This window comes from Anser anser (genome assembly GCF_964211835.1).
Source record: "Anser anser genome assembly, chromosome: 1".
NCBI lineage: Eukaryota > Metazoa > Chordata > Aves > Anseriformes > Anatidae > Anser > Anser anser.
Window position 1 is genome coordinate 90,473,265 of NC_139720.1, and position 24,139 is coordinate 90,497,403.

Below are 24,139 nucleotides of genomic sequence, written 5' to 3' on the forward strand. Positions count from 1 at the left end.
GCCAGTGAGAATTTATCATTTATACTGGCTGGTAAATTGAAAACTGATTTTATTTACTTATTTTATGATTCAGTCCTGGTGGACTTCCTGTATAGTTGCCTTGAGAATGATCAAGAAGTTTATGATAGTACAGATGTAGGCCAAGTAGCCTGAAAGATATGCCTGAATATCAAAGCTGATAGTGAACAAAGAAAAGGCAAGTGACTTTTGTCGTGTCACAGATCAGGTCAGGCACAGCAGCAGGAATAACACTGCTGCTCTTTGAGCCCCTAACCTAGCTGTCTACCTGCCAGACTGCACTGCCTCAAAGGCAGTGCTTCCTAAATATTTCTTTTAGATATGTCCATGCACACTCTTTTGCTTCACTTTAGTAGAAACTAATTACTTTCAATGCACAGTCTTATTTATATGGGCATAAGAATAAAATTCTGTCAATGATATAGAATGTTCCACTTTAATGTTTGTTACATTATCACTCTTGTGCTCATGGAGTCTTACTACTTCCTGATAAACTCAGCTGAAAGGTAGTGTCAGAAGTGCTACATGGATTTTAATTTTGTTGGTGTACTTAAGTCACAAGGAAAACACATAATTGCAGTTCAATTAAAAAAAGGAGACCTGCACTATATCTAATAAAAAAATAGACATTTCTTAGCCAAAAAAATAAAAATAAAAATCAAAGAATCTTGAGTAAATTAGCTATGCTAAATTCTTCCAACATTGTCAGATCAGTATCTGGCTCACATACTAAGATATAACAAAGACGAAACATAACAGGCATGGTAAGTCATGACTCAGGGTGGTTAGCCAGATGTGAAAAGGACAAAGGATGTGTCCCCCAAGAGCACCAAGGATTGCTGGGCACACTGAGTCTGATTCAATACACTGATTTCACGGTAATGGGAATCCATTGGCTTAGGGAAGCCTCACCAGTATAAAGATGACTTAACTTTAAGTCCCAAGAACTCATTCCTTAAGTGGGTTTGGTAACCTTGAGTGTGCTTACGACTGCTAAGAAATGAGAAACTCCAGGGGAAGATCCTGAGGTGGATGGAGTTACGCTAATTGAAGCCAGGTAATGACGTGGTGGAAGGTAGCTGTCAAGACAAAGAAAAGGATTCAGACATCCATGAAAAGTAGAAATTAGTAGCTAATTATAATGGACAAATACCCAGGTCATGTTATGCACTGGTCTGCAATAACTGCTTCAATGGTTTCCTAATTCAGAGCCAACATGAGATAATCTATTTCTAATTGAAACCAGAAAGAAACAGTGGTACTGTGTGTAACACAAAGAGTCAGGATCAGAAATTTTGGCCTCTTAACTCTGCCGCAGAATTTTTATGTGACCTTGGACAAATCATAATCTTTCAGTTCCTTATCTCTGAATTGGGGATTATATTCCACTGCTTCACAGTGGTGCTGAGAAATAAACATTTGTTCAGATAATGCACTGATAACATCTGAAATAAAAAAAAAATATTAGAGCTATTATCTTCAGGGCAAGGATAGAGACCTTGTATGCATTTGCCACAGCAAGGGCTCAATCCCAACCAGGCTCTTTAGACACTATCATGATCAAGATAATTAATGGTAGAAATAACTGTTTCAACACGTGCACATAACTAACATACAAAAGGTTGGGGTTAGCAGGTGAAGATGAAGCCCTTCACACTACAGAGAAGCTTTTCACAAAACCTTAATTTTAAACAACAGCAATGGAAACAAAAAGGTAAAGTTAAGGATGTTACAAAAAAATGACTGAAATATATTTCCTCCTGATAGAATTTAATTAATCTACTTAAGACCTCAATCACTATTCATAAAATCACTAGCCTGGAAGTTCACTACTGTGGGAATCAATCTGGATTTAATCATTAATCTATTTGAATGTATTCAGGTTCTGAACAACTGAAAGAATCTGGCCAAATTTTTTGTCTCCCCAAAGGGCATCACCACAACTGACAGTGGCTGACACATGACATCCAATTCAGAGAGGTACCAACTACTGACTGGTTACTACAGTTACTACAAGGAATAATTTATTATTTACTTCTATAAATACTGCCTGGATTAGATGTGGAACCTCTCACAAAAAGTTTCACTGAACTAAATTATTAATAACCTTCATACAGGCAGTTAGAACTACTGAATTATACAGGTTGATTCATAAAACCTATAGAAAAATTACTCACTACTATTAAAACAACATTACTGTTGTTTTTTGATAAATTTATATATAGCCATATCTGTTTATTCTGTATTAAATTATGCAGGACTTTTGCATAATGTGGGTAGGGGGAAGATATTTTTCTGTTAATCTGGCACTGTTCATGAATATTAAATTCACTTCAAAAAAAAAGGAAAGACAGAGAGTGTGCTATAGGTTTATCATACCTACTGCCTTTGCTCTGAGAAAGCTGCACATTTCTGCACTGCCAAGATGTCCAAAGCATAGGCCAAATCCTGAAATTATAACTCAGTTTTTCCCCTTCAGCTTGTACTCATGTAAATCTAACAAGGAGAATCAGAATAGCAAAGTTGAGGACAACATTTATCTCAGGACCTGATTCAGGAAAGAGCTCCAGCAAAGTTCCATCACCGGAGGACAGTTTGGAGATCAGGCTCATCAGAGCTACAAAGCAATGTGCCCCCTGGCGGTTTTTGTTCATGAACTAAATTACTTTTGTGTGGATATTTTCATATCACTCCATATGTAAGAGTTTAAAAAAAAAAAAAAAAAGACTAGGGCAGTGGCTTACATTTACTAAACAGTGGATTATGAAGAAAATTCAAGAGATGCTGTAAAAACTAACATTTCTCTCTGTAATACATTCATTCAGAACCACTTAACATAGTATATTTCATTTCTTTGTATTGCCAATCATATGCTAATGCCTTCAACTTAATTTTGTCCATTAATAAGACATGGGAACTGGATAAAAGTATTAAAGATAAATCTTTGTTCTCAATGAATCATATAAATCACAGTACTCAACCTTTTCAAATAGTGATTACTGTCTACTCTAGTCTAAACATTGTTTTAATCTTTAAAATGCTAATATTAGTGTTTCTACAACATCATAAATCAAGTAAGTCAAAACCAGAATGAGGCAGACAGCAGATATTTACTTTGATGACTGAACCTGTCATGATAAATACTAATGTCTCTTCACCAAACAGTGCTATAAAATGGGATAAAAATAAAAGGCAAATCAATTCTCTGCATTTAGCTGGAGACTTCAGAAAAAGGGCTGAGGAGACACACTGAGCTGAATGTCCCTAGAAATTCAACATCTCTCTTCAGCTTCTTTGGCAATCCCATATGAAGATGCACAGTCTTTTTCATATGCACAACTTAACAAGATTAAGTGCAAGCATGAACATCTAGAAGTTACTCCCCTTCCTCACTGTTAAACAACTACTCATCAAAGTAGTATCTAACATGCAGAACAATAAGACTCACTACCAGGTAACTGGAAAGTGAAAATGTAAGGAACTACTATAAATAGCATACATACTGATTCTGCGTAAGTCTGTTGTTTGCATAAAACTGAATAAAATTCTCCTCCTATTAAAAAAAAATAATAATAATTAGAAGCTTGTTTCTGGCAGAAGTCCGCTTTATTTATTTCTCCTCTCCTCCCTTCATGCCACTTGTTAAGGCTTGTTTTATTGTTCTAAAAAATAAACTGCTTTTTGGATAGGACCCTCTGGTCCTATCCAAAAAAACTCTTTTGAGTGAATAAGTATCAAATACCAAAAAAATATTCTTACACAGCTTTATGAATGACAAAACTTTCAAAGAAAAAATAAATGAACAAAAGTTTTTTCTGAAGGTTTTTTATTATCTCTTTATGAAAAATCTGGACCATTCCTTTCAACAATCTTTACACAAACAATTGCAAATATATCTTTGTTCCTCTTATGCATGCTTATTTTGGAGAAAACCTTCTAGTTCTTTCTTCTTCCACTTATACCTAAGTTGATGATGGAGTTTTAAGAGCAGAAAAGGATAAATAAATTGCAAATACTTTATTTTGGAAAAAAATATTTTAGAACATGCAACACTTCTGTAGGAAATACATGCTTTTTATGCAAAATTATGCTATTTGAAAGTACACCCAGTACTGGACTCAGAGTCATTACTGGGGCAGAAAGGAGCTTAGCTCCATACCTCTTCTGGCCTAGGCTGTGGGGGAAGAAGTGCTGTTTTCAAGCCTTTTGAAATCCTTGTCTGTAAGGACTGGCATAGGAGTAATAGGAGTAGATGCTTCTCATACACAGGGAGTTGAAATCATCTGAAAATAGATTCTTCAGCTGCACCACCTTCTGTCTTTCACTAGGACTTTTTCTTCTCCTGTTAAAGACCTCAGTTGCTCTGCCAACCTCCCAACTTCCCCAGTTCAGAACTATACCTTGGGGGGGACGAGACACAACAAGGTAATTTTTAATCTTTCTATAAAATGAGTGTTTTCCAATGTAAATAAGGAAAAGCTGAAGTTTTATCCTAGAGTAATTACACATTCTCTGAGCATTGAATCTAGATTTTATAAAGTAAAAGACATTTGTTTTCAAATATAAAGATTTAGCTTCGACTTCCAAGGTTTGGTTTCTGCAAGTCAATAATATTTAGACCTGTTGCCTTTGGGAAAGAGAAACCCAACCAAGGACATAAAGCCAGTGTCTGAGCAGCCACAGGGAGATTAATTTGCGCTGAAGCCGCAATATTTGTTCAGAAGTGAAGGGGCTCAGACTATGAGATGAAGGGGAAGAGCGGTTGAAAGAAATTAGTCACTCATTCTGTATCTTGCTTTAGAAACAACCCAACCACATGCCTGAGTGACCTTACTTATTTGCTGCATTAACTCCTTTAAGCAATCAGCTATTGCAGTCCCCTGACCTGCCCTGACTACTCTATTAAGTCCAAGGCAATCTCCTAGTAAGACAGTGTGTAGCTCATGAACTGTCACCTTGAGCACTTTACCACATGAATGAAAACTTCACTAGGAAACCCTGCTCCTTTTATATCCATATCCAGTCATCATCTATTCATTCTCTGTCAAAATTTCTTTTGCATTTGCAAATTTTTATTGTAAACTCCTAGATTGGTTTAGGAATCTCTGGGGACTCATTTATACTCCACAGTGCATTGTGGGGCTTTTCTTCATTACGTTTGAAAAAGATCCAATCCCCAGAGAGTAAGGTCACAAGACCCACTAACCATTGTGTTTAGTAACACAATGTTCTGTTCTTATAAAATTCAGCAAAGCTTTAGTCAGGGGGATTTACATACCCAAATCCCTTGGCAATAGAATCCATCAGCCCCTGGAATTACGAGAGATGAACAAGGGCATGGGTTTATCAGGGCATGCTACATCCTTTTTGCCCTGACAGACTTGCTCTGTAACAGTTTAATTTTAGCTGTTTGTTAGAAAGCATGAAGACTGCATCAGTCATATACCGGTTAAACCACGGCTGAAGAGCAACATAGAAAAGTTGTTCATTCATGCCGTGGAAGGCTAAAAGTGGCTTTCTGTAAGCCCTGCTATTCTGAGGCGTTTAGCACTGAAGATTTGGTACTATTTTGTACCATTTTAAGGATAAAAATGAGGCTGTGAATTCCTAAATCTTTTAAGTATCAAATTAAGTTTTTCTTAAGATTACCCTTTTCAAAGATTTTACACCAAAATATTTTCTAAAATGTTGGTTACAAAAAAGCTATTACAGGTTTTCCAAATTACTTTCTAAGATTTTAGCACTGAATGTTGTTAGAAATGTTTCTCCTGTGCTCCCATAACAATTACTGAAACAGTGGCTTAGGAAATGGACTAACTGCCCAAACACAGGGCTTGTTTCACAAGTTTTAACTCACTTCGTTGCTACTTTAAATAACTACCAGAAAGGTGTTTTTTGTTGTTGTTGTTTTAAGAGGTAGTTTCTTTTCTCAACAACATACTTGAATTCCCATGCCATAATTCTGCTTAGTGGTTTAATACAGATATAAGTAAAAGTTCTACAACTGATCTTTAAGCACTGACCAAAGATTTTACTGTTTTAAAATGAACATTCTTGCTAATAACGTAGCTTTATATTTCATTTCACAAATCATTCTTAACCTTTTGTGTTAATATCTTGAAAAATGCTTTTCATGGTATAAATACTTTTTTGGATCAGATTATGGATTAGGAATTGCTGTCTCAGCTCTATGTAGAGACTGAGTGACTATTAAACTGAAGTCCGCTACTCTGTTGTTAACTATTCCTGTTTTGTCAGAAATCTAGAAATTAATTCTTATTTAAACAAAATTTAGACTAGCAGACTACTACATGAGTAAATGAAAAGAGACTCATGTCCTGAACAGCTCAATAGCCAGTCAAACCAGAGCAGAAATATACCACAAAAAAATAATTCAAAGTTATGCTTCAGATTTCAAAATGACCACCACACACAAAGGGCCACCCAGAGATTGAGATGTCTGGCTGCAGAAGTCTCTCTACATATGAAGCTTAACAAACCACTTTTATCTTGATATGAATTAGTTGTTTATCTAAGTGAATGAGATACAGGTGCTTTGAAAATGTTAGTGTTATCATAGAGATGTGAAAAAGAGCTGTGGGGAAGTGGACAGACATCCTAATTTAATGCAGCAAGTAAATATCAGCCAAGAACTCCAGGTCGTGGACAGTACCTTTTCACAGATCAGAAGTCTTATCAGAAGCCCAAAGTAGCTTTTCAAGCAGGTAAGTATACGAGAATACCAGTTCTTCCTGCAGATTTTAATCAGAAAGGACTTCTCTCCCATTTCCCTGCAGCCCCATGTGGTCCCTCTTAGCTATTGGTTTACCTTAGCTCTGCAGAAAGGTAGTTGGAATACTTCAGAACCAAGCAGTACTCCAGATCTTGTCCTCTATGCACTCATTTGTTTCACTAGGTCTGCCTAGGAGATCCAACATATACCCGAAATCTCTAGAAATCTTGTAAAATTCTATAGTGGGGCATACAGGAAATGGTTAAAAATAACTTGTGGTTTCAACATGTTCCAAGCTCCATGAAGATTTCATGCTTTGATTTTCAGAGACCACATGTAGAATTAGAGAATAAATGATGTTTCTCTATGTTTAGTCCTTTCCTTTATGTACCAGCATACACATTTTCTTTATAAATAGACTCCCCCTTTAATAGCAACACACTGAAGGTTTTTGCATGCAGAGAATATACCAGCCTGCGGAAGACCATCCCACTGTTTTAATGCTGAAAGCAGAGACAGATGGTTTGTCTAAATGATATGATATTCAAGGAGCACTAGTAAGTTGCCCTGAGACTGTCAGTCCTTAATGTTACCTGAAGGTGAACCTGGGAAGTTTGTTGGAAAAAGGAGAAGCAGTCTTGCTGCTTCTACATGAAGCTATTGAGACCAGCTCAGCTCTGCCAGTCCACAATGTATTACCAAATAAAAGCAGAGCCAGTGTAAGATATGACAGACCTGAGAGTAGCAGCAATGAACTTCTGGTCATCCTGACATCCAGACTGTTAGCTCAGTTTTCCCAGTACTAAAAATGATAGCTGCAATATTTAGCTGACAGTCACACCTCCATTCCTGGCATTTTGATGGAACTCAGGGGAAATGGCAACATGTAATGATGCAGCCAGTAGGCCCAACATAGCCAATGCTTAAAATAGCTTTTTATGGCAGGAAATCAATGCAAAGCTGCATCTTATGCATTGAACAACATCTCTTTTCATGAACCTTTTTTATTTCAGGGAAATAGCCTCATTGATGTCTATGTGCCAACATTAATGACATTCCTATGACAAAGAAAGCTCACAAATGGATTACAGGCAACAAAGAGGCAATAAGCAACAAATAGTGAAAGAACAAAGGAAGACAAGCAGAGTTTAAATACAACTGACATAGGTTTGCTTGGTTGAGGGATCTGTGATCCAAAAATCCTTTGACAAGGTGAATAATTAATGGAGAAAAATTTAGCATTTTAGAATTTATAGTGACAAGACATGGCTAGGACTCAGAATGTAGCTATTATCCAGAAACTGGACCTGCAGAGTATGCTTTGGAGGTGTGTGAATGCTAAGCATAACAGTAACACCTTTCCTGATCACTACAGGAGAAAGGGAATATTTGTGTCTCAAGCAAGTTAAACATGGAAGTGAGTAATGATGCATCTTTTTTTCCTCCCAACTAGACAAAATTATCTGTTTTAAAATAAGATTTTAAGAGTCAGAGAACTTTATGTATGGAAATGTTCAAATAGAGTAAGGAGCGTTCCACTACCTCCTTTGACCATATTTAATTCAAATAGGGAGGAAAAAAAAAAGGTAATCCCTCACACTCTTCACATGAAGTCTGTCTTCAATTCAGTGAGGTTTGATTTTTTCATTTCTGCAGATCCCTAAAACTTTTCTAGGGGAAACAAGAACCTGTATGTAGTGAGGCTAGAAAAGTGATTGTATTTTGCTAAGTTCCTTACTACTAGAACAAGTCCACATATCCTAAGGGTTAACTATGCCTGATTGAAAAGACATTGGTGTGAAGTACACATCTTTAATCCAGAGTGGTTAAAGTTAATACTAATTATTCTAGACATTTGCAGTAGAAGCTTCTGAACATTTGCTAGTAATAAAATCAGGGTGGGCAGGGGGAGGGTGTAGATCTCTAACAACCTTGGTTACAGCCAGCTATGTGTAATAAAGTATTTAATTAAGTAGTGCAAGTGTTCTCTGAGCTCTTATGGGATGGGAAGGTGGGGAGAGTGAGATTACAACTCACAGCACTAAATCAACATGCACCATTATAGGCACATATGGTGCAAGTGGAATTCAGAAGTTTAAACATCTGAGGCCAGATCACCCTTGCTGTTATAAAAGTTATCCCTTTAAAGAATAGGAGTAAAGGTCATAGTACCGTCTGCCAAATATGAAAATGAGAACTAGAGACAGGAAACAGTGTTCAGATAAAAACAGGTTTGAAGCTCTGTAACATCTGCTTTGGGTCTTCCATTGGTCCAAGTGCTGCACACAAGTCCTGTTTTGACCAATTCAGGTATAGTAGAGGCTCACATTTTAACAGGCATCAAAACAACCGTGCAGCAGCTGATGAAAAACTGTCTTTGCTATATGGCATATTGCAACAGATTGTATTTGTAAGAGTGAATTACTGGATGTTAATATACTTATAGCTGCCCCACTCACATTTTGTTAGGCTATGAAATATAATGAATTAAAATTCTTATCTCTACATAATAAAAAATATTAGAACTAATTTCTCAACAACAATCGTGTCAAACAGAACCAAGAAACAGGACACAGAGTCCAGCTCTGCATCTCCATCTGGAATCACAGAACAGTCTACTTGGCTACATGCAATGAACACTGTCTACTAGGGCAGGATGAAAAACGAAATTCACAGTCAAAACTACCTAGCCTAAAATTAAGTAGGGATTCTGTACTAAAGTTCTAGATGTGACACTTCTCATGGTCAGTATGTTTCTGCAAACATACGGCATTTGTTCTACTATTAAATCAACTGTTGCGTTTTGATGAGGAAAAATGCAAGAAAATCAGAGTATTGCAATGATTGTATTGAGAGACAGATGATGAAGACTGAAGAATTAGAAGAGATGCTACAAACATCTTGGAAGTGTTATAACCTTTCTACCCAGTTCATAGTATCAACTTAATGACACGGTAGCATTTCTGCTGCATAATATAGCTTTCAGTATTTTGTCAGCTATGTGAAAATTTATGTGACCAAGTGTGTATTTAGTGTATTCACTGTGAGGTCTGAAACCTAGGAAAAAAGATTGCCCCTATGGTTAAACAAATTTTGTACAAGATGAAAAAAAACCAAGCATTTTCTTCAGCTCATCACCTACTGAATGGTATAAGTAATACATTCAAAGTTAATAGTCAGAGAGATCTGCATTGTGTGCACAAGACCCAGATGAACACATGCATGCTGCTTTTAGCTGGTGTCGGAGAACCACTGATTGTATCAGGTGAAGAGCTCCTTCCTTTAGACAACATTTCTTGATCCTCCAAAAGAGATATGTGGATTCCTTAACTTACAAACTGCAAACCAAGAAGGAGATCAACTGGATCTCAAGAAATCTTAACAAAACCTTCTTTCCAAATCAGTCTTGAGCAGGATAGGACTTCCCACATTTTTTCTCAAGGGCAATGGATTTAGGAAGTGAACCAGCTTCAATTTTCAACTTAGAGAAGCAAACCGTTGACTTTCAAGTGTACCTCACTCACTGAAATAAATGAGAAAAATAATAGGTAGAAATAAAAAAGTAAACCACACACACAACAACAAAAAAACACACCTATCTTCTACTAGAAACTTTTTCTTTCCTTCTCTTGTTGCTATAGAGGTTAAACATCTCACACTTTCTGCACCATATTTGACCTATGAATAAATGAATAAAGTTTATTTTTATTAGCAAATTCCTTAACTTTTGAAACAAATAGTCTTACAATCACTCATACACCTGGGAAAATGGAGGAAATTATGATACAGTCTTTACATATGGTATTGAGGCTATGATACATTTGCTGTAAGATGACAAATTACTACTTTCAGATTTTGCATACTAGTAACTGTTGCTTACTTAATATCTGCAAGTATTGTAATAGTGACAAACAATTCTGCTAAATTCCTGACAATATAACATTGCAATTAACCACTGTATAACTGGCAAATGCAGCAAGCAGAGATACGAGCATAAGTTTTCCAATCAAAACTGTACCTGAAAATATTTATTCTTTTGATCAACAAAACTAATCTAGAAAGCAGTGAAGTTAGCCCTGGGTTCACTCTGGTACTGATACACAGTCATTTTATGAATACTATATTTGGTCTATTTACTGATGCTGTGGCTAGTTTTGTGAAGCACACACTATGTTCATACTGTTTAATCCTAATGGGGTCGCTGAAAGTGCAAGCAGCAATACGTGCAACGGCTCCTCAAATCAGAGCATCTTGGTACACACTTGAAAGACAAAAGAAAGAACTGTTAACATAATATATCTTGCATCCAGTGTTGTTTCCAGCCAGCTGTCATTCCTGCAACTTGTTTCCAGTTTCCTCATTTTGCTGTACTAGCAGCAGCTAAGGGATGAAAGGGATCCCTATGTTATTTAAAAGTCTTCTCAAAGGAAGTAGGAGAGATAAGGGAACAGAATAGGACCTGTGTTAAACTTCAAGGGGTCTCCAGGTACCTGGTAAGACACCGACAGCAGTTCACACAGACAGTTTGACCAACACTGTAAACCACATGGAAAAGAAATGATAGAAAATCACCAAGTGGAAAACTATGGAGAAAAGCAGGCATAAAGACCATTCCCTGTTTTGAAGTGCATCTGCTTCTTTATGGTTTGGTTCTAAATAAAAGTCTTGCTTTAAGAAGGTGATTTAATATTTAGTTATTATGAATATTGTTTCCAGGGGGAATAAGCTAGAGACAACAAAGCTGACTTAGTGCTGCTGAGGCAGCTGTGATGAATCACAGGAGACTGGTGGGAACAGTGTGATTCAGCTGGGAGGTGATGAATGCCTGTGGTTATTTATTCTGGAGGGTACCAGGGTGAGCTGGAAGTGCAGTTATCCCTGTAACTGCAACAAATCCTCTGACTAATCAAGTTTGTATTTTAAATCAAGTGATGTTGAGAAGCCAATGGATTTTGTACCCCTCTCCCTTTTCTGTACTCTTGTTTAAAAAATAAATTGACAAGTGTAAATATATTTAGCATTTAAGTAGCAAAACACAAACAAGGCATCTAATAACTAAAACAATTCAATCAGTACACAACAGGTAAAGTACCCAGCCATCTGAAACATTATCTTTCTAATGTTAATATAAAAAAATTTGAAAACAGGTAAACTAACACTTAAATATATTTCCATACCAAATATCAGCTATTTAAACTCTCCTGTCTTCTGTTTTGGCAACATTTCTGGTAACCTATTACTTTCCTACCTCAAAAGTATGAAGCTGAGTTTGAGAAGCTCTGGCTGCTGACGTTGTTTAGTTACTATGTTCAAAAATAATTCAAGTCTAATGCCTACTATAACAGAGAAAGCAAGTCAACTTTTCAAAGGCTCATATAAACACCACACGAAGTAGAACAAAACAGGAGGGAATTGTGATTAACAGAGTTCACGTAAATAAATAGAAAAAAACTTGCTTATTTCATGGAAGGGAAGAGAACTCTATCAGAACTCCTTGCTTCAGCATCACACAGAAGCTTAGAGAAATCCAGATAAAATCACAATACTTCTTCACATCTAGCTATAGCTGAAAGTATTGCCCCTTAAGCATCTATTTAATGTCTTGAAGCCTTGCTTAGATTGTGCTCCTGAAGACAGGATTAAGGAAATGCAATGGTGGAGAGCAGTGGTCACAACCAACATTTTTTAGACTACCTTGTATCACTGAGCTGTTACAAATGGCAGAACATAGCTGTCACTGTTAATAACATGTTAATTCACGCACTACAGGAGCGTTTTCACATGCACAGCTCATTCGCACAGTCACTCAAAGCCATGCAGGCATCCCCAGCCAGGGTCATGGCATAAAGGTTTGGACATCAGGACACCACCAGAGCCAAAGCAATGTCTGACTTCATCTTCTTCATTACTTGCTTTCCCTTATGCTGCCCTTAGCACCTCTGCAAAGAGTCTAAAGGAGGGTGATGTTTTGAGATACTGCATGCATTTTAAATTTATTCAAACTTAAAACATACAAAACAATCTTTATTTAAAATCGAAATATTTCCTAAAACATACCAAATCAATATTGTTTGTTTCATTCCCATTGAGAAGCAAGCAGAAAAAAACAGGGAAAAAATACTGCTTGTTTCTGAGAGGCAGAAGAATTCCAGTCTTCTGTGTCTGCGTCACTGTTTACCCCAGGCTTAGCAGGGTAAGAGCATAATCTCATTCAATCCTCCACATAGCTGTTTGGAGATTTGTGATTTTTTTTTTTTTTTAAAAAAAGAGGATAATGCAGGGAGATAAGTTACATGTGTCCAATGCCATATAGCAAGTTGTTGCTGATTAGTGATCTTCTGTAATGGTAATGCAGCACAGTCTTTGGGGGATTGCAATTGATCTCTTCTGAAGATATACTGTGTGCCCCTTCATTGACCCAGCCTCTGAGACTGCAGAGTGCACTAGCAGTGAAGAATGAAAGAACAACTTCGAAGGCACTTTAAAAGCAATGGTAAGAATTCAGGTTATATTAAGAAAATTTTCAGTTAGCTCTATTTTGTTTACTCACATTTAGAAGCATTGCAATTTTGTATCAGTGCTACTTTAGTTAATGATTAGTAGCAAGAACAATTTAAAATAAACACATCTGGGTCATTTACACCCTGAGAATCACAGCAACCACGCGTTTTGACACTGCTTGTTCAGTTGCATTGGTAATATGGATTCTTTCCAAGAAGTCATAGAAATGTGTAAAACAAGACTGACCTGTGACACTCCTCAGAGAAGTTTGTTTGAACTGATCTTAAGAGTTTTAGCAATGGGAATTCTGCACATTTCCTAGGCATTCCTTTTCACTGCTTGCTTAGGCAAAGAGATTTCTACATCACAAATGGTGATTACAGTTGCCATAGATGCCTAGGGATTAAGAAGGTACAGATTGTCACTTGCTTATGCCTAACAGAGGACATCAACACCACAGATGAACTCAATGTGGAGGGAAGAGGCATTTTCTCAGTACTGCAGTAAACAAGTACAGAGAACTCCCTTTTTGGTCCTGTGGCTCTGATAGATTCCCGTAGCTCAAATCAAATCCAGTGATACCAAATGCTTTAAACAGGTAAATGCTTTTCTTTAAGAATAGATCATGTTCCTAATCCAAGAGCCTCAACCAAAAAAAAAAAAAAACTAAACACCACACATCACAAGGAATCATCCCTAGATTTCACCTGTAATATACACATGTATGGGTATCAGGTGCTAGTTTACAGGCCCATGGAGTCTTCCAAAAGTAACTACTGTCATACTGGTGGTTAGCCACTGTTGCTTCAAGCTTCACCTTCACAGCTTCAGCACAGCAGTTGGATGTCAATAAAATGTTCAGAAGACGAAAAACAGTGGTAATATAACACAGAATTTATTAATATAAGTTAAAGAAGCAGGGCCTACTGTTTACAAACCTTTCTATAATCTCTTGAGAAGCTCCTTGTACCTATTTAAAATATTATCTGACAGCTTAATTTTCTATAGTCAGGTCCCAATTCAACCAGCATTACCCCATTTTACTAAGCACTTAAATGTTTTCTTGATTGAGGATGGACTCCTGAAATGTTAAGAATCAAGAAATTAAAAAAAAAAGATTTGGGTCCAAGAGGCTGAAGAGCTTTCAGGGCCCTGACTATTAATTTATTGTACTTATTTTTGATTAAAATCCTTCATAATAAGCTAAGCTGTATATTCTTGCCGTAGTTGACTAGCTCAGGCATATGGAAATTCACTAAAGATAGTTTTTGCTAAATCTTTCTTTTACCTGATAACTGCAGTTCCTGAGAAAGTATATTTTGTGATTTTGACACAGAAGGAGGTATTACATACATTGTTCTGTTGTAACTCCAAATATCTGCTCCTCCATAGGTGCCACTCATGTAAATAGCATTATGCGTTCTGTTGCAAATGAAGACAGTCAAAAACAGGCACAGATCTATATGCAGAGATGTAGTTTGCCAACTCACACTCAAGCGCAGTTCCCGCACTGAAGGGTTTTATGTTGATGACTGCTGTGCAGCCAACCCACCTGTCAAGATACAGAGAGAAGTTACTTAAAATAAAGAATGCCTGGTGTAAATCAAATATCTATGAAAGGAGGCCTTACTCTCCTGCCTCCAGCTCCACAAGGCACTGTGACAGTTGATTTCAGACTTATTTACTGAGTTCCTTTCACCTTTTTTTCCCTTCATTAATTTGCTGAGGAAAGCTAGAAGGGTGGATAGGAGACTGTTGTCCAAAGAACAGATGTTATTGCAAGTACTGCTACTTCTGATAGCCTTCCCCTTTACCTTCCTAGTTAAATGAAACATTCCCTCACACATATGCACACATACTATGCACAAAGAGCTGTCTGTAGAAGAGAGCAGTTGTGTCACTCTTTGTATTATTTAGCACCAGGATGGGTTTAACATTTTACCAGCTGCATTTTAGACCAACTGATTGGTCTTAACCTCTCTGGCCCTTCCTGATCTTTGGAGATTTCACTGTGGGTACAGATGCAAAGACCGCATGAGGAAAAACTCTTTAATCAGGTAGCTTGTTTGCTTGGCTGTAGCTGTTTGGGGCAGGTCAGGAAGATTTTGACAGAAACTAGGTGTGTGAACATATAAGGGCACATTTCTATCCATTTCAGGGATCTGGCTATTAGCCAGACATTTCTTTTTTTTTTTGGCATTGTCCATGGGTTTTATACTTAGTTGTCTTCCCTCTGTCCCCATCTTAGATTAAGAAGTGTTCAAAGTCCAAAGGGAAAGAGTGGTTGGAAACAAAACAGCCATGTGGGGGACTGTGAAGAATAATATTACTGTGAAGCTGCGATAATAAAAAAAGACTCATGATGATCATTACCCAGCAGCTAAGAAAGCATTGGGAAAAGGGAAACATCATTCAGCTGCAAACAGCAGCTGAACATCCACTCAGGTGGCTGGAAAGTCAGCAGGGTTTGGGGAGGAATCAGGCATGCCTTTGCTATTAGAAAGCTTCACGTCCTCAGCACTGACAGGAGTAACACATCCGAAGGTGCAGAAAGTCTGTTTAGTTCCCTTTTCTGATGCTGACCGTAGGCTCAGTACAGAGAACATTTAGCTGTTACCCCCACGTACTTCCTGACTGATACAGGATGCTGTCTCCCTCAGCAATAAAGGAAATGATAGCCTCCCATATACATTCAAGTAATATTAATAAAGTAAGAAGTACGTAATAATAACCAGAGCCATATGAAATGTGTACTTCATGAACAAAAATTAAACTAGAGAAATGGATAAGCAGGAAAGGTCAAGGCTCATAAACTGAACATAATCTCCTGTGCTTTATGCCTCCCTCCCCACAAGCAAATTAAATTTTAATGATTTTTGGAAGCTCTTGCTACTAAATACTGTTTCCAACTTCCGTACAAATGACAGCATAACCCTAATGCCAGTGAGAGCAGCCAAAGCCCACATGCTTTACCATGAAAGGTGTTAGACTTTTCCCCTAATGAGCACAACATACAACACAACAATCCTGACAGGGTGGCGTGAGCAAGTGGAATTGAAAGCTTTGGACAGAGCTGGGGAGATCCCAGATCTCCACTGCTCCAATGACTCCAGTGAGGACAATACAGTGAAAACCATTGCTGGAGAAGACTACAAGGGTGCTGAGCTCTCTTTGCAAAAAAATAAATCAGTGCCCACACCAACTGTAAGACATGGAGAAATAAGGCTTCAGTATTCATCAAAGGTAATTTATGAATATATGGTAGCAACTGCAAGTCATTGCTTTGAAACACATGTATATCATTTTATTTTATTTTTCAACTTTATCTAGTCAAGTATTGACATGCGTATGTCATGTTCTGAACACTGTCCAGCACCCTTAAGTTATGATGACAGAAGCTTAAGACCTAAAAGTTCTAAGAGTTGTTCTGTTTCAGGCAAAGATTTACAGCCTTCATACAGCCATCAAGCAATTGCAGGTATCAAGTTAGAAAGTGATGTACGCCAACAACAGCATGAAATTAATGTGGGCCCTAGCAAGGCAAGACTTAACAGGCTGATGTAGTGAGACTAGAGTAAAGAAAAGGAACTTCACCTGCAATACAGTACGTGATGAGGAATTGTATGACCTCAAGCCAGCTGCTTGTCCTACTACACTTCAGTCAAACCATAGATGACTCCTTACACTTAGCAAATATCTCACTTGTGTTCATCCTAACTGCTATGTGTAAGACAATCAAAATTTAGAGCAGATTTTGAAATGGTTGTTCATTGAGTAACTGAATAATGGTGTACAAACTACTTTTTTGATTCATATGTTTGTACAAAGTTTGATTGTTTCCACACAGAATTGACACGAAAATACAAATTAAGAGTAGTTCGTGGTAGTAATTTCTAACTTCAGACAAAATGAAACCTTAAGAGCATGAGTTAGTGTTCTTAAATGCATTCTACGCTGATTCAGATATACTATGAGTTTACTTGGGAAAGGGACAGTGGTTTTCTTTTTAATGCATTCTGAACATACAAAATACATTTGTATTAGAATATAAAGTGTCCAACTACAATCAAAACATTACTTTCCTCTTAAATTTATTTCTGTTTTCCACCTGCAGATCACCATTCATTTAAAAAAAATCCATGATGGGCAATGGTTTTACAGATGAAAAAACTTGAATCAGATCCCCCCAGTTCAGAGTATTTTCAGCCAGAACTTGTTCACAGCTCTTCCTACTCTGATTGTCAGACACACAGGGAATTAATGTTCGGTTTTGTAATTTGTGGTGTTTAGAAGTATGGGAAATGTGGCTGGCAAAAAACAAGAGAGGAAGTGAAGATATATAAATACAAAAAGCAAGCCTTTTCTGATGTGAGACTACGGTGATGACAATTGCAGAACAAGCCTCTCTTTTACAAAAATCGGATCATCTTGAGGTCATTATCACACTTGCAAGAACCCCAAGCATTGCTGACTTTGCACAGCTTTTGTGCTTGCCCATCTGTCAATGCTTCTTCATACGCCAGTGGAATGAAGGCAATAGAAACCGGCAGTGTAATTAACAGGGCCGCTATCTCAGGAGGTGCCCCCTTTTGTAGAGTGCAGCTCTAATGTATTCTTTAGAGGCACACAGTACATCCAGGAACACTCCCATGCTTCCAGAAATTGTGGTTCACTGCTTCAGCCCACGCTGTATACTTACTGAGTTAAAGACACCTTTTTATGCCCCCACCCCCCCCAACCCGAGAAATTTTTTTTTTTGAAGGACCAATTATCATTCAGCTCTCCAGCCTAAACACAGACTAATGGCACATTCTAATAAACCCACAAAATAAATAAGGGTTTCCATTGTAAACTACAGAAACCATGTGCCAGAAGCTTCTGTACCTGCTGTTTCCAACTACTTATGGAGGCAATGGAAATACTACACTTCTTTGCACATGCTCCTATCTGTTAGTTCCTCTTGAAAACATTTACCTGCACAAGTTGTAGGGGAGCCCGGAAACTGCACACATGCAAAGCATTCCTGCTTTTCAGAGAACTTGATCTTATCAGAGTTCAGGAGGCTGCAGCTACTCCCTATGCTCACTTCTTCCAGTGAGATGGAAAATAGTCCAAATTCATTTCAGCAGGCTAGTTTACAGTTTTGCATCCTGAGCAGAATCCTCCAGCTTCTTGACCTGTGCTTGGCCACAACCATTTAATTATAGCTGTAAAAGCCCTTGCTACAGCTACAGTTGTAACAGTAATTATAGCTGCAACATCCCCCTCTGATGCCTTGCTCCTCTCTCATCACACCTACCATAGAAATTTCTTATGGTTTGAGACAAGGCTACTCAAAGTACTAATTATGATGTTTTCTGCTGGCTTACTTGAAATAGTCCAAGTGGTGCCAAGAGAATACGTGTCATCTAATGAGCAAGCAGTCTGCAAGATGAGACAAAATATTTTGAGTGCTGTGCAGAAGAGAAACTATCCAAATTCAATCCCCGTTTTTTCAGAATCTTTGACTTGCTCTTGATCTACATAGCTCATATTCAATGAGATCATTAGATTCTGATAAATAAATCTCTCTGCATTAATTTCTTGTCTTGCAACTCTGTCACTTGCAGCTTTTGCTACTGTTCTGAGGTGGAGCTACAGACTGTGACTTTCTTTTGGACTGCACAATGCTTTGTTATGCAAAGATAAATGTATATCTATGTGAATTTGAACTCTGGATTTTGCAGAGCATTTCTGAGCTATCTTCCCACTCTATCAGTGCATTGCAAGTCTCAGTATCATACAGCTAAAGGTAGGCACCAAATTCAGATTTTATCCTGAGGACAAGATGCTGGTTTTCTTGAGGAGGAATGGTCCTGCATCTTTCATTGTTGCTTGTGGTTTTGCAGAGAAATACTTTATAACACACACCAAGATATATTCAGATTAGACATATTAGGGGGATAATTGCTTTTGATTCATTACTTGACCATAGTTTATACTTCAGATTAAGGAAGGAAATTTATTTGTATTGTAGTATATTTTACTTACATAAAGCTGCAAATAACTGACTGGAGATAGAGACCTGAAGAGCCTCTCCAGACTAAAATCCATGGAAGGATGAAATACACATCAGTGCTGTGAAGGTATGATTGACCCTTTGACTTTCCTGTGGACAAGTAGCATGCCCACTCCAGATTAAGCAGGATAAAGCAAGGGGAAAAACAAAAACAACAACAACAAAAAAAGGCCTACACTAGGGTAATGCAGATATAACACAGGAGAGATTATAAACCTGTACCAGGTAGATCATTGCAAAACACCAGTGAGCATTGTTCAAGATTCTGAAGAAAAAATCCCACAGGAACTATTTCTACTTCACTTTATAAAAATGACATGCTGTACTCCCTACTCTACATAGAATTAGAAGTCCTATTTAGAATATAGAAAATTATGCTGTAAAAATAATCATTATCTTAATAGTCAACTGAGTTCAGTCTTACATGTCTAACTGACTCCATTAATACTCCGCTTTTGTTTTTAAGAAAGCTAGTATCTTTTTTTTTTTATTTCTATTGCATGAAGGCAGCACAGTTATGTTTCAATCCTTCATTTAGCAGTACTCATCACATAGGTTAACAGGAGCCACTGCATACATGAAACTATTCACAGGCCAGCTATTAATTTCACCAGAATTTCACAGTACTGACATGTCCTTTTCTCTTAATTTAACATTTACATTAAATGTCTACCTTCAGACAGCTAAACTTCATGTCCATATATTATCAAGAGATAGACCCAAACTTCAGTCTCCTAAACTACTCCCAGAAGATGACTTTGTATTGGAGTTTCATTTTCTGAAGTACTTGTATAAGTTTCATATATGAGGATTTGCAGCATCAGTGTTAGAAAATATTTCAAATAAAATGTATGAGATTATCTTTTAGGATTATTTACAGGTACCAAATTTGATATTAAATCTAGACTGAGACTTATGATTTATTCAATTTTACAGTCATCTAGCACCAATGTAACTAAAACATTTGAGTCCTGAAGAACTGTAGAATATAGACTTGTCCTTTAAAATTTTCATCTTTACACAACTCACCTAAATATTTATGATAGGTCACTGCAGCTTGCTAGCCACATAAATAAACTAAAGATGAAGTTTGTTAGCTCTTATGCAAATTGTACTGATTACATCTACCCTGACAGAAGTCTCAACTAATTCTTTTCTGTACTGTATGGTCCAGCCAGGTTCTTACCATGCATGATTATTTCAAAATTTTGGTACATTTGTTGTTTTTTTGTTTTGACAGGGTGGAGAGGGAGGTTGTCTTCAAACAGTTTTTACTTACAGAATGGGCAGTTACAAGCTAATAGCACTGGCTGTATTTTAAGAGCATGAAGGGATCATAAAATACTAAAATACCTGGAGATATTTACCTCAGTAGGATTTGAAAGAGAAGAGGTTAGGAATTGGACTCAGTTTAATGTAGAGATGGATAACTCTTCCAGCTGAGGCTAGGGAAAGCAAAGCAATTCAATGCTCATCCATATGGAGAATCATGCTGACAGTTTTGCAAACAGCCACAGTGAAAGCAGAAATAAGGCATGCTCCCACGTTGCCTTTGGCATGGTCCCCTGACTGCCCCGTCTCTGCGTTTTCCCTATTAAATTATACTTGTCTGGGCTGTTTCTATTATAGATCTCTATAGTGCTTCCAATTTTCACAGGGTAAGATTACTTATCCATGGCCTTTCTTTCTTGCACAGATGTCTAGACCTATATACGCCTGTCGTATATCTATTAGGCCCTTCTTGTGAAGGCCTAATCTATCTGCCACTGGCAATCTGCAGAACAGCCGTGAAAGGCAGGAGCCATCCTGCTAAATGTGACCAACACCAGCTATCTGGTGCCAGGGGTGACATTTAATTTCTGGCTAAATGAACAGGTCAATGACTTTATTTTTACTTGTATGAAAATTCACTCTTTTGTAGATTTTGCAGCATGTGTCTGATCTAGCATGAGCTGGCATGTGGCCAGCTGGAAAAAAGGATGGGTGTTACTTACAGCACTGATAGCTGCCCTGTACCTTTAAAAACTGACCATATGTACCATTAAAGGAATACCATAAATGTCAGTCAAGGCCTAATTAGTGTCTATAAAGGTACTTCCTGGCAATAATTGATTTCTTAATCCAGATTCCAATCTGCTCTGCTGATATTCTTTAATGACTTTCTGAAGTCAGTGATAACAAATTGGATAAGAAAAGATGTTTTCGTCAATCTGGAGGATTCACAGGAGACACAAAGACTGAGTTAACACGACGCTGTTGCCAAGAGTGACTGAGCAAACAGTGTTTGCAATTACAATTCACTCCCCTAACTCAGTTTCCAGCAAAGCAGCAGCACTTTAACTTTAATTATGGCTGCCCCAGAGTAAAGGTGTGGAAAAATTGCTTTCCATTACCTATTCGTTCTTTCATCTTCCATGCTCCTCAGCAATCTTGATCATGTAATTAAACTCCAAAGGCTATTTGCTGACAACCTGTGGTCAAAACATAACAGAAGATGATAAGGATGCTCCAGTTGAGTTCCCTCCTTCCCGCAGGGCTGGTTCCTGCCAAATTGCTTCCTTTGCAGAAATCACCGTATGCCATAACCAGATCATTTGGAAGTGGGGTGTTGTATAGGTAGCTAGCAAGGCATAGCTCCTACAGTTGCTTAGAGATATATTGCATTAACAGCCCATGTTTTCCCTATGCCTTCCACTCAGACAGAAGAAAGAGTAAATTCAGCCATTGCAATGGCTGGCAAACATTCGTGCCTGATCCTGATCTTCAGCAGAAAACTGAAATTGAGCCTTAAGAGTGAAGGTCCCAGTAGATTCTAACTTCAGTGAAAGTAGTGTATAAGATGGAGAAAGAGCTCTGTACAAGAAGGGAAATCCCACTGGAAAAAAAAAAAAGTTACTAAGATTTGGGCATCTAAGTCACAAAAAAAAAACATTCATAGAATCATTACACATTGCTTTCTGGCTTATATCTACATGCTGTAATACAGACGTATAAACTGATTTTTCTTCTATCACCAAATAACAAAATAAATAAATAAGACTTCTGATGGACTTTCTATGGTGAGGAAAACTTGCTAATTTAAACCGCAAGTAAATTGAGACAAGAAGAGCAGTCCTTCTGTTTGAACAGCCTTCTACCCTCTACTTCTCCATCTTGTTAATAAGCCTTGGAAATGATAACACAAGCCGTCCAAATGATGAACAAGCATGGAACAGGACCCAGGATGAATGGGAGGACCCCTGGTCCCCAGTTCACCACAGACAAATATGACTCTAGACTGCTTCCCAACCAAAGTCCACCACAGCCTTTATCATCCATAAAACTCCACAATTCTATACTATAACTACTTTCATCACCCCTTCTCCCAAAAGGGGATGTTAAAGTGCAAAAAAAAACACAGGGAAAAAGTACTTGGAGGATGGTGGTACCCATACTAACAGCACTGGAGTGCAACACCTCCCGAGCAGGAGGCGTGCTCAAGCCATGCTCCTGCTGTCTGCTCTTCACCATAGCCAGCACAGTGCAGGACATGGGGAGGCAGCAGAGGGTTGAGGGTATGCTCAAGCACCCTGAGAGGTATCTGCCTTCCTCTGCTAACCAAGGTTTGGGACAGCAGTCTCCTGCTTTTGCCACAGCAAGGGCTCACTCTGCTTCTGTTGTGCTCAAGACAAAAAGGACAAGCAAGTCCCATCACCCAGCCAAGCGTCAGCACTTACCACAAGTGAAGCTGAACATAAATGAGATGAAGTCTTCTGGCTGGTACAGATACAACTGCTGCTGCTTGAATTAGGTACAGTCTTGACTAAGAAAAGGAGATTTATAACCTCCTTCCCTTCTTTTATAAGTAACACCTGATGAAGTTGCAGGCAGGTGTGGGGTGTTGGGGGCCAGCTGCAGCACAGGTGGGAGAGCTTTGTGAGGCCTGGTCTGTGACAGGCAGAAAGCCAAGTCTGCAAGGTGGCAAAAAGATAAGTCTTGTGCAGAGACCCACAGGGTTTGTGCACGTGCACACCAGGAAAGCACTGAGAGCTGCTGGGGTAAATGCTGAGTGTGCAGGAAAGAAGTCCCCCAGGAACTAGGGGGGATATTTGCTCTCCAGCTTGTGGCTTGCTTGGCCTCACTCAGCAGCTCTGGATTCCTGCTCTTTGAGCATGGTTTCCTTGCTATAGTACTTGGTTCTTTTCCTTTGCCCTAGGTGTAGCTTTAAACTTGGGAAGTCCGTGATGCCTCTCAATGAGGTCATTTTAAAGAAAAGACTCATTCCAGGGTTCTGCTGATTCGAAAAGTCCGTGATGCCTCTCAATGAGGTCATTTTAAAGAAAAGACTCATTCCAGGGTTCTGCTGATTCTGGGGATTGGTCCTATACAGTTGCCCTCAAACCAAAACTGGGTGATTGTAGCAGTGCTGCCCTAACTTCTCCCTGCAGGCAGTGGCTGTGGAGGAGCAGGTGGGCTGGATGTGCCAACCTCACTGTCCCTCTGTCCCCACTCTTAATGCGGGAGAGGAGTGAGCTGAGGTGAGTGTGCAGGATGGCCATTCCTGACCCACCCAGTCAAGAGGTCTCCTTCCCTCCCAGTGTTTCTCCTGGCTCTTCCTTCCACTCAGACAGGAATGGTGGGATGGTTAGGGCACAACCACATCCATCCCACTGACAGATGTGGAGATACTGAAACCAGCTCAGGCACTGCAAGCTTCAGTACTATGGCACCGAGGGCAGTCAGGCTCTGTTTCTCTGACTGCCCAAAATCCATGTCTATGTAATAAAGCTTTTCCTTCCATTCACGAATGCTGTCTTTTGTTCCCAGCAGCTAGGAATGTTTCACAATTC

General features: G+C 38.4%; 1 long non-coding RNA gene across 4 annotated transcripts; it reads right to left on the reverse strand.

The window, feature by feature from the left end:
- Positions 1-7,739: 7,739 nt before the first annotated feature.
- LOC310883642 lies at positions 7,740-23,124 on the reverse strand. Of its 4 annotated transcripts, none has more exons than XR_014573625.1 (5): positions 23,027-23,124; positions 21,704-21,781; positions 14,606-14,804; positions 13,499-13,648; positions 7,740-10,274 (listed from the first exon to the last, which is right to left on the reverse strand). It is a non-coding gene; the product is annotated as an uncharacterized lncRNA (long non-coding RNA). The 4 variants fall into 4 exon arrangements; XR_014573626.1 differs by lacking the exon at positions 7,740-10,274 and adding an exon at positions 10,324-12,701; XR_014573627.1 differs by lacking the exon at positions 7,740-10,274 and adding an exon at positions 12,708-13,194.
- Between the last annotated feature and the right edge of the window lie 1,015 nt (positions 23,125-24,139).